Source organism: Rhodnius prolixus, unplaced genomic scaffold (assembly GCF_049639745.1).
Source record: "Rhodnius prolixus isolate KJV_2025 unplaced genomic scaffold, Rpr scaffold_8, whole genome shotgun sequence".
NCBI lineage: Eukaryota > Metazoa > Arthropoda > Insecta > Hemiptera > Reduviidae > Rhodnius > Rhodnius prolixus.
The window spans coordinates 11,424,503-11,436,893 of record NW_027411593.1 but is presented as its reverse complement, the minus strand read 5'-3'; the positions used below and the strand labels follow the sequence as shown (position 1 = coordinate 11,436,893).

The window sequence follows — 12,391 nt, the reverse complement described above, 5'->3', positions numbered from 1 at the left end:
TTATTTTGTTTCTAACGGAAATACGTCATTATTTGCAAGCCACTAATCAGAGGGAAGAGACCATTGTGTATGAATTGAATCTGTGCATTTATGCATTTTAAGAACAGAATCTAGCTTACAGAAATCTGCTATTCTCATCTCACCTCATTACAACAGTGGTTCAAGAGATGGGCTATAAAGCTTAATGAAACTAAGTCGCAAAACATCACCTTCACTCTTCGTAGCATTACTCTTCCTCCAGTCTTCTATAACCTAACATCTCTACCAGTAGTAAACGTTGCCCGATACTTTGGGCTTTACTTAGACAGAAGACTTTCTTGGAACCTCCACACTAGACTAAAAAGAACAGAACTAAACAGACGCTATCGACTACTTAAAAGACTCTTAGACGATAGATCAAAACTCTCTCTGGACAACAAAGACTGATATATACTTCTATTTTGAAACCCATCTGGGCGTATGGAATAGAGCTGTGGGGGTGGGACCAAACGCTCCAATCTCCTTCAGTCTAAAATACTTCGAACTATCGTAAACGCTCCATTTTATGTCTCCAACCTGGACTATACACACTGAACCTTAACATTCCTTTTGTCACTCAAGTCGCTAAAACACTATACAGAAAACTCCACTTCAGCCTGCAATCTCATATAAATCCTCTTTCTTCTAGAACTCTTCCTGATAACCCGGACAAGACGCCTTAAGAGACAGTGTGGCCTCGGTGATCTCCTCTCAAGTGAAGAAAGTGACTAACCATATAATGTTTTGGAGTGTTACCACTGAGGTAACTTCTCCACTTGTTACCTTATCATCTACCACTCTATTGTATCATTGTTACTTACAGCGCCAACGCGCTGATTGTACCACAATAAACGCAAAAAAAGAAAAAAAGAGAACAGAATCGCTCCCAAAATGAACTCGCAGGACACCTTAACTGAATATTCGGTTTGGATTCATCAAATATCGTCTTCCGTTACTGGAATCGATTTTTTTTTTTGTTACCCAGCTTTTCAAAATGTTATTATGGCTCCTTAAGGGAAGTTGATGTATTTTTTCTTATATTTCCAATAAAATTGTTCTCTAATTACATTTTCAAATTAGAGAAAAACAATTTTTCTCGTAATTTAACGCCTATCTAAATTTATTCTCAGTTTAAATATGAATTGTCTAGTGCATTTAAGAGAATAATTTGTATTATTATTTATTTTATTACAAGTACTGCTCGAATGAGCGGGGCATGTTTAAAAAAAGTAAAGATGAGCAATGATATAAATACGTGAATTTCCAGCAAAACTTTATTACATTCCATGGCTGGCTATTAAAAAAAGAATTCCAGTTTTGTTAATTAACAGAGAAATACAAATTAATATGGAATAGAATGCAGACAGACTAACGTACCAACGAACTATGAAAAAGAAATGAAATTTATATTATACATTATATATTTCCATTCTATTTATTTTTATGTATTTAATGAATGGTTTTAATTTAAAATAATTAAAATTTCTGCTTATTACAAAAAAAAGGAGTTTAGGGGTTGAGCGAAACCAATACTATCAACATTAATAGCTCGCTTATCTACCAGTCACGTACCTGCTTCCGCCAACAGCTTAATCCAACCGGTTTAATTAAAATATAATTACAAAAAGTTTGTTAGAATTCAGGCAGGAATTGGTCTTCCTTACTTTCTCTTCTTTCTTTGGATTTCTTTCTCTTTAATTATTTTACAACTTTATCAAAATTGTCAATAATAAGGCAGTATAGTTGTCCATGATATTAAATTTATTAAAAATTAGTATAACCCTTAAACTAGACACCTTTTATTTGTTTTTATGGAGCCAATGAAAAGAAGTAGCGACTGGTATTTGAGAATTAATAAAAAGAACTGTTTTTAATTAAGTGCGAACTTAATTATGGTTGAGTGCGCGCACAAAGTGTTCGACCTGAGAGTGATGTAGAATTAAGGAGAGCTAGAGAGAGATAGTGTGAGAGCGAGGAGTGATGGTGCAAAAGAGAGAGCCCATGATGACAATCTGAGTACATTTCTACACCGTCAGCAGCGCCAATATCAACCCAGAACAATGCTGATATGTTTCTCGTCTGGCTCTATATTTGTTGATCGAGTGAACGAGGGATACATAATGTGTATGCATGTTATTCAAAAATGTTAATAATACAGTTTGTAAAAAAAATTATTAAATAAAAATTAATGAAGCCTAGTACTTGTTTATGGGTTCTGTACGTTTAGATTAGATTAGATTAGACAAGGGCGGCCTCAAGGCCTACGTCACTGTGACCCCTTTGGATCTATTGTGGCTCCCCTCACTCTAAAGCTCACCCTTCAGACTTGTCCTTTTAATCAGACTCTTAATTCTGGAGAGCGACTCTTGGGTAAAGCTCACAGGCCTTGGTTTTTCCTCCTCGAGAAGTATGGCGGCCTCAAGGCCTACGTCACTGCGACCCCTTTCGATCTATTGTGGCTCCCCTCACTCTAAAGCTCACCCTCCAGACTTGTCCGTTTAATCAGACTCTTAATTCTGGAGAGCGACTCTTGGGTAAAGCTCACAGGCCTTGGTTTCTCCTCCCCGAGAAGTAACATCCTTAGCCACACGAGCCCCTCACACTGACACAACACGTGCAGTGCCCATTTCCTCCTCCTCCTCCGCCTGACAGAACCTACAGAGGCTGTCATCTGCCAGGCCCATGCGATGCATGTGTTTTCTGAGCCTGCAGTGGCCTGGTTAATAGGCCTACAATTATCCTTATAGCCCCACGCGGCCTTGACGGATTAATTCTGCAGTCAGCCTCGGCGAATAGCCTTTAATAAACTCCTTCGCCTGTCTCTGCCCAGTGGTGGCAAGCCACCAATCCTGAGACCTATTCTGCACCCATAAGTTAATGGCCGCAGTCTCTTAACACACTTCGGAACCCCAAAACAGGGCTCCGGGCGTCCAGTACGTTTTGTGCATGTGTAATGTTTTAGATTTGTAAAGTTGGAGTCGCATTTTATACAGAGAAGGGACGCGAATTCAAGCTGAAAACTCTGAGTTATCTATTTGATTTGTACTGGGAAATAATACTTTTTAAATAAGATATTGATATGTAATTCTAATCATTTAACAAATAACATAAGTGAAGTCGAAATCACGTCACCAAACTTTAAAATTTGAAGGGAATTGGTTAATCAGAAGAATTTACAAAATGTAAAAAAAAAACCCTGGAAATATCCGTTTTAAGTCCAAAAAACTGGTTTTCACATATTGATATGTGTTTTAGAGTGAGTATGTATGATCTAAGGACCAGTCTCTTTGCTTCCTAGGGTCAAACACGGCAAGAGAGTAATGTCCTTGTTGTGCAAACAAAGAACCAAAGAGACTCTGGGCTTGGGCAGAAATCAGATTACTCTGATTACAGGCCTATTCGCGAGGCGTCGCAGGTTCAGGAAGCAGCACCTGCACAAGATAAGGGCTTATCAGCTCGGAACCGTTGTGAAGATTATGTGTCAGGAAGAGGAGAGAGCAGCCTTTCACGAGTTATTCGATTGCGTTGCAATCTTGAGGCTGCGCTACAGATATCTTTGGAACTCTGAGGCCAAAGGAGATTATAGCGCAGAAAGAACTGGTAGGGAAAGTCTTCAACCTTTTTAGAAGGGGAGGTTTCATCTATTAGACTCAAAAGGGGAAGGCACAATAAGCCTCTTGTGGCCACGGTGCCGTGGGACATGGGTCCCGTTCCGCTTCTAAATCTATCTAAAATCTAAGGGCCAGCAGCTGGATTCGAACCCAGGATCTCCGCATCGGAATCCAGTATACCCTAACCATTGAGCTAATAATCCCTTTCCAAAATTATATATGTTCTGCAAAATTCTGTATTCGAAATACATTTTACTATTACAATAGTCATAATTTGAGTAAATGAAGTCTTGTGAACTTTTAAGACAATAGTGTGGTCTTGTACCCAATTAATGTGAACCAAAATTGGATCCTGTCAAAAAAGACACAGGGTTTGATTAATAAAAACCGTCCGTTTGTAAGAATATACTCAAATAATATTATTGCTATGTTTAATTCAGTTCCGAACACTAATATTGAAGTGAATAAATTATTTATTCATATAAGGTTTTCGTCGATATATTTTGAAAATATATCTACTTAGTATTTCAATTTTGGATAATATTTAATGAGTAAACAATTTTAGCTTCTACATTACTAATTACTGATTACAAATTACTGTCAGCTGTTAAGTATTGATTATGAAATCAAATTTTATATTGTATCTGTTGTATCCAATATTAGCTAGTGACATTTTCAATTTCAGTTAAGTAAAGTGTATATAATTTATAAAAGCTTATTTGTACATGTTACCGGCAGAGTATGGTTTTCCTTTTTAGTGGGACACAGTTCTTTCAAAAGTATTCATGGTCGAAGAAGATTAGACGAATATTTTAAACGATCCAGGACAAATGGATTAGGATGGCCGTCAAGAAAAATGAGAGTGAAGAGTAAAGTGATACTTAAACAAGAGTTTGGAATCGATAATAATTGGCTTGCAGTCGATACGTTTCAAAACTTATTAAAAGTACTACATATTTTAATGCAGCGCGAAGAGAACAGAAGAGTGTGAATGCATCCCAATGGAAGTGGATGATGAACTCCACTTCTAACTATATGGAAGAAAAGGATACAAAAAAAAAAAAATAGGATAGTGGCATGATGATGCAGTCAGTCATGCAGAGGCATGATGATGTAGTCAGTCATGCAGAGGCATAAAAAAACTTCATTATAGAAGCGAATAGAATAAGCTGGAATAGCCTTCTATGGCTACCACTTGGCCTGCTTTCTTCAAATGCAGTTGTGGCTCACATAAAGAACTATATTCCATGAATAAAAATTTATTTAATTTTAATTAATAGAATAAAACATTTTATAGTTTTATTCCATTAATTAAGTAATTAATGCACTTCATAATTATGCACGTACAATATTCTTTACCAGGACAGTGGACTAGAAAGTGAATAAAACTTGGGGTAATTCTTCGGCAGAAATCGGAAGTTCCTCAAGCCAATAAACTGATTATGTTATTTATTTATGTTGGTAGCAGTGGTCAAATTGGGTTCCAGGACTTCCTATTGCCACAATTTACGTAATAAAATTTAAAATAATAAGAAAATATCACGTTAGTTCGGTCGGCCATTATCCATTTTTCAATCACATACACAGACCTTTGTAAAAATTATTATATTTTTTTTGGGAGGAGGACTCAGGATACCTTAAAACTAGTATTTCCGGTTAGAAGTCTAAATAAAAATTTTGTAAACATTTATTCTCTTACTAGCAGACGAGAAAGTTTAAGAGAAAACATAGTTTTCAGCAAATAAATGCCCTTTTTAATGGTGCAACAAACTAAGACCGAAGACTGTGTGTTGCCACAGCTGACTTTATAGATCTATCGATTTTATTATAGACTTTTCCGATACAAAATGCGATTTAGTAGGGTATAGCTTCCGATCATTACCGATAAAGTTTTCCAGTTTACGTTTTTCTTTCAACTTATTAAAACTACGTGTAGATTACATACGAGGGTCGTTTGAAAAGTCCGTGCAAAAATAAAAACTACTTAATTTTTTGGGGTAAACCTTTTTTATTTTTCAACATAGTCTCCTTTTAGGCTTATACACTTCGTCCAACGCTGCTCTAGTTTGTTGATCCCTTCCGAATAATAGGATTTGTCCAAGTCTGAAAAATAGCCATTCGTTTCTGCAATCACCTCCTCGTTTGAATAAAATCTTTTTCCCGCCAGCCATTTCTTCATATTGGGGAACAAATAGTAGTCCGAGGGTGATCCACAGTGACGAAACGACGCTTAAAGTCCTGCGGATTCTTCTGGAACAGCTGCAAACCGTCCTTGCAACACTTCACACGATTTCGTTTTTGGTCAAGCGTGAGCAATCGCGGCACCCATCTTGCGGATAGCTTTGTCATGTCCAAATGTTGATGCAAAATATTATGTACCCGTTCATTCGAGATGCCCACAGCACTAGCAATCTCACGCACCTTCACTCTTCTGTCATGCATCACCATATCATGGATTTTATCAATGATTTCTGGATTAGTAACCTCAACAGGGCGTCCAGAACGTTCAGCGACACTTGTGCCCATATGGCCACTCCGAAAATTTTGAAACCACTTATAAACTGTTCTAATCGAAGGTGCAGAGTCACCATAATGTTTATCAAGCTTCTCTTTAGTCTCCTGAGGCGTTTTGCCTTTCATAAAGTAGTGTTTAATCAACACACGAAATTCTTTTTCGTCCATTTTTTGAAAATCACTCGACTTCCTCGATTCAAACGAATGCCAAACACAAAGAAATAGACCGATCTGGCTGAAACTTGGTGTGTGTTCTTCCAAGAGATGCTACTAACTAAACATAACCTCGAACCGCGCCAGTGGTGCTATCTCTCTGTCTTTGCACGGACTTTTCAAACGACCCTCGTATATGGGGCTAACTCCTCTCCCAATCGATGTACAGCGTCGAGACCCCACATCTACATAAAATTCCAAATCGAACGACACATCATTCATGAAAATCGGTTCACGCGTTTAGGCGCTACGTTGATTACAAAAAAGGTAACAAGAAGAACAAGAAGAAGAAGAACAACAATTTCTGAAAATGCCATTTTTGCTCATTTTCAGCAACATATTTCTCAAAACCTATAAGTTCTGGGTTGTTTCAAAAAAATTACAGTTATAAAGGAGGATTTGCCCTATATTTCTTGATACGTTCGCTTTATTCTACAGTGAACTTATAGTTGATAAATATTGATTGTTTAAACGGCAGTTAAACGATTATAAATAGGGACTTGCATGAGTAGATAGAAATGTGAGTAGCAGAGACAGATGTACAGCAAAGAATAAATAATGTTAAACATCCGGAACTTCTGAGGGAAGTCATTGTTCCAATACTAGTCTTCTGGAGCGACTAGGTGGGAAGTCTGGATTGCAAAAACAAAGTAATAGTTGAATCTCCTTTGACTTCCGTTCGGTTTTAAATCTGAAACCCAAAAATATTTTTTTAGATAAAAAAGGGTCAGAGTCGGAAATGAAGAGATGGCAAAAGCCGTGGATATTTCTTGAATCGGTCTTCTGCGATATTATCTTCTGCGAAGTGCAAAGAGGTGGGAAAAAAAACTGCATTTTTTAATTTCAGGCCAAGAACTTTTCACCTTAATTTTAGATTATTAATTATCCTTAATTTCCCAAACACGGTCTCTTCTCTCACTCTCTCACCTTGTGTTTTATTTTTTCTTTTTCCAATGTCATTTTTTAAATACAGTTACTTACAAACTCACGTAAATAATTACGATCGCTAATAATCTACAACCGTTCCCGGACATTTGATATGCCTACTAAATCTTTATTAAAACACCTTTAACTTAAATAACTCCTACTTAACAAACGCCTAACAAAACGTCATTATAATGATGTAAGTTATTTGATGACTATAATTTAGCGTAAACAAACAACTCAGGGGTTATTTAATTAATCTCAATTAAATAACAGCTAATGTAAGGAGCATTGAATTATGTTCAATTCAGAGGGTGTCCAAATACAACGGGGGGTCATCAACCCTTCTTGATTTCATTGGATAATTTAACACCCACTGTATAGAAACAGGAGAATTTGGAGTATTTTCCATTTTAATGATTGAATCAAAGCAAAATTCAAAATTCTCTCTAAAAAAAATGTTCCCAAAACAACCAAAATGCCAAAATTTTCGAATCAAATTGAATTAGTCCACAAATAAAGCCAATGGTTAATAGTTTATTGCCCTAGGAAGGGTTAATTTTCTCCTCTTAGCGAATTAGAAGAACGGATTTTTCTCTATTCAAAATTTCAAAATCTTAACCGTTATATTTATATACTCGTATCTAGGACAGGTCTGGAGGGTGAGCTTTAGAGTGAGGGGAGCCACAATAGATCCAAAGGGGTCGTAGTGGCGTAGGCCTTGAGGCCGCCCAATCAACAAATATTTGGTACTAGAAAAGTGGTATTTGGTACTAGGACAGCAGGCTATCTTTTAAGCACACTGTACACGGTTTAAAATTACATTTTTTATTTTCTCTATCAACTTATTATTTTTTTCGATATTTCAAAATGGGAAGTAGTGAATTAATTGTCTAATTTATTTAGTTCGTAAAGCTACCAATGCTTACGGGATTTATGGAGCGTTGCTGACTCGGAGGACCCTAAAAGAGCTAGGTTTTTAAACGTGTCCATCCACCTGCAGATATAGTGTACGAAACTACGATTCACTTTTGAACAGGCTGTAAAACTGTTATAAGAAAATTCTGATTACTGGGTAGATGCCAGCTGTTGGAGGAATACACGACTATATCGCCCCCTAGTTCTCTCCCAAAACAGATTCTGAGTTTTCTCAAAGGTCTTGACTAGAAGGGAATGCTGTAGCGGGAATACTCTGGCCAACGGAGAGAGGAAGGTACACCAGATTTGTGAAGATCACAGCGTAAACCCCAACACCAAAAAAAACCTCAATTTTTTTTTCTCCAAGTAATAACAGTTATCATTAAAAAACATTCTAAATTTGGCAAATCACTGCGTTAATCTTCACTATGATGTTTTCCTTTGATTTTTTGCACTAAAAATACAGATAAAGATAAAATAAAGATAATTTTTACATTAAAGGTAGTTTATGTATATACAGAGGGTTCATTTTAAGACGGCTCAAATGCATTACATGCTTAAACAGTTAATCTGAGCGAAAAATGGTAGAGGAAAAATTTGTTGCCCGTTTACCTTTAGTTTCAGAATATGTGACTTGATTTTAGATTCCTGCCCGCATACGCGGCTGACGATTATTTTGTAACAGATCTAAAATTAATTTTTAGCCATTTAGTGTATGCTTGAGAACATCTAAAGCTCTTAACGTATGATTTTTCTTAGAAAAATCACTCGGAAAAACTACTTATTTCCCGATATTAAGAAAAATACACTAAAAACTCTTTTATGATTCAAGCTAAGACAAAGTGATGCAAATACTGCTTGAAAAATTAATGCTGTTTTTGGTATCAATATTGTTAGTGAAAGCAATGAGCAGCGTTGGTTCTAAACAATTTCTGTGTAGAGCTACAGTTTACTGATGTTCTGGGTGGTTGAAAATGCATTGGAATGGATGCCTCCATTATTTGAAGATTGGCCAAGTTTGGAGGTTTGTTCTTCACAGCGTTTGTGCACCAAAAGCTCTACAGCCCTGGCAATATTTTTAGTTGAAAGGGGATGAAAAAAATACATAAAAATGACCTATCGCGTGCTCTTCTTTCTCTTCGATAACAAGTTAAAAAAATTGAAATATGATTAATAAATACCAGATTTTGGAAATGGCCTAGCACCTTTAATTCTGAAGATATCGAATTGCGGTTTCCGGTTTTTTTCATGACTTTTTATACTCTTTAAAAGTGTGTATATATGAAAATGGGGGGGTCAACTGCGAACCCCTTACTTTTGGTCGCGCGTCAGCCGCGTATGCAGGCAGGAATCTAAAAATCAAGTCACTGGTGACGGGCAACAAATTTTTCCTCTACCATTTTTCGCTCAGAACAACCGTTTAAGCATGAAATGCATTTGAGCCGTCTTAAAATGAACACCCTGTATGCTTATTTCCCATCTTTGGCTCACTCTGTTTAATGAAAAAAGAAAATGACGGAAAATGATCGGATTAAATCCAAGAAGAGAGAAGGTTCTGGGTCCAGTAAAAAAAAAATAAAAAAATACCACACAGTTTAGAGTTTACAACAATCACCTACTAGAAAAAGTTTTCTTCTTTTTTTAAAGTAGTTTTAGGCAAGCATAGGGTAAAGGGCATTCCCTTAAGGCAAGAGTAAAAGAAATTCCCTAGTCTCCCTGATGAATTCAATCTGATTCTCTCTCGCAAAACTTTGGTAACTCAACCGTGAAGGTTTTCAACTGTGAGCAAGTGTGTACTTAGGCTATGGATAAGCGTGTTTTATACACACACAGGGAGTACCGGCGGTATGGGGGGGGGTGGCAGTGTGTAGAAAAAGGGATAGGATTAAGTTTTGTTGCCACCTTTAGCCGCCTCCAGTCAACCCCCATGTTGGTTTGTACCTCGTGTCGACACCATAGACCTTCTCACGATCCTACACACGAGCCACACTGGAACCATACGCACCGTTGCACACGCATGAACATATCCGTCACAACTTTTTCCATACCTATCTACCTACACCTGTGGCAGGTGATTTCTTTTTCTGTAGTAATATATCGACTTCAATTTTGGTTTAGAAGTTTCAATTTATTTAACTAAATCTTTTTCTTCTCTTTTTTTTTACCCACTTCACTTTCTCTGATTACTGCAATGGCGGTTATGTGTACTTTCGTTTCCTTCTCGTATTTTTGTAATCAATGTTTACTGAACATTTCAGTGGAGAAAAACCCTTACACTACTAAAATTTTCTACAATAGGCACACTTCTAGAACTAACAGAACTGAAATAGACACAAGCACCTTCAAAAAACCATTGCTACGCCAGTGGTATATTCGTACGCATTAAAGATAAAAGTAACAGAATAAACCTGCACAAAAGACCCGAGAGAATAAAGTCAAATGAAAAACTCTGAGTCAAGTGGCTTCTTTGGCCAGCCATTAATAAAATACAGGAGGCTAAGATGGTTAGATTATATGTTCAGAAAGCAGAAGCATTTAGTAAAAAAGAAACTGTGATAAGAAAGAATTATGCACGTTGATGAGCAGTTCGCCTTAGAGAGCACTAAAAACTCTTTTATGATTCAAGATTGACAAAGTTTGGAGGTTTGTTCTTCACAGCGTTTGCACACCAAAAACGAGCATTATTGGACCGAATCTAACTGTGTGACTGCGATTGGTAGACCTTCCACTGTTCATTTTGACACTTCCAATGCGGTAGATATTGTCAAGAAATTGACAGAAATTACGCCAACAACAGCTAGCATTGGACTACAGAAACATTCCAATCTTATTGCATGATTAACCTCACCATATTTTCAAAATTACTGGCCGAAAATTGGGTAAGTTGAAGATCGAAGTTCGGCTCTCGCTCCATACCACCTTTGATTTCTTGCCTAAGGGCTGTCCTTTTAAAAACAGCTGGTTAACTTTCTTACAGGTATAAATGAACTTACAAAATTTTAAAGTATACCCTCTGAAAGGATTTCTTATAAGATCGTCAAGCATAATGTTTTTTAATGTTCCTGACCGGTTTCAAGATATTTTCATCTATCTCAGAGCAACCTCTATTGTTAATCAATTAATCAATTCATCAATTTGGTGTTGATTAGTTGATCAAATTAGTTTCCACTAAGTTTCTGTCGTACACTACCCTTGCTGACTACAATTGTAGGTATGGCAACAACAATGGAAGTCAAATTCTCTCTACACCAAACTGATGAATCAATCTCTGATTATGGATGAACACCTGAAATCGGTCTAAAGCATTAATAAAAAACATACGTTTTAGAACAGAGTAATTCAACGATTTTAAACATTTCTTCACAAACTGTGCAAATGAAAAAAAAAAACGTTCGTTCTTGAACAAAGGCACTAGCCTGTGCAGCTCGCCATTAGAGGAATGATGTTTGTAACAAGAAGATCCGGTTAGTAATCCGGACGCCGACGATGCATTAATAATGATCCGAACGCTAGTTACGTACGTACAGTTATTTATGGATCATACATCACATACAATGACATAATTAGTACTTACAAGTTATTGACGTACCCAGCCACTTACCTGTAATAAACGGAAAATTAACATTAATAAAATAAATTTAATTATTTAAAAAAATATATATTGTATAAAATAGAGGTATAATACGTATTGATATAAATTCTTTTAATACTCTTTCTGGTTAGAAAGATTATCTTTTGCTAAAAATCTACCGAGGAATAATGTCGAAGATAGAGAGATGTCTAGAGCATTTATTGAGGAAAATGACGGTCAATAACGTTGTCTAAAACGTGCAAAACATTTTTTCCCAAGAAATATTATTTATTTGGAATTCTAGCAGTGACGCACTGAATCTCCGTTCCCTCTACCATCTATCAGTTTATCAGTCGGTTAAATCCACTTCTTATTCACTATTTACAATTAATCCAAATACAATCCGTATTGTAAGCGCAGTGCTGGGTGTAGAAAGAAATTGTCAACCTCAAATGAGATACAGATCTCAATGCACCAACTCTCACAGCAATCGTAGAATAAACATAGAGCCTGCAAAGCGAGTTAATCAGTGAAGCAACTCGAGACAGTTATCCCATTTACAAACAATGCAAACCCATCTTTAAATCTGTAATTAGGTTATTTAGACTTCATTAAGATCCTA

The 12,391-nt window shown here is 36.5% G+C and overlaps 1 protein-coding gene across 2 annotated transcripts in view; it reads left to right on the top strand.

Moving 5' to 3' along the window:
• Positions 1–12,391, top strand: part of LOC141450850 (cyclic GMP-AMP phosphodiesterase SMPDL3A-like) — a 577,559-nt gene that overhangs the window by 20,910 nt on the left and 544,258 nt on the right. The window lies entirely within an intron of this gene.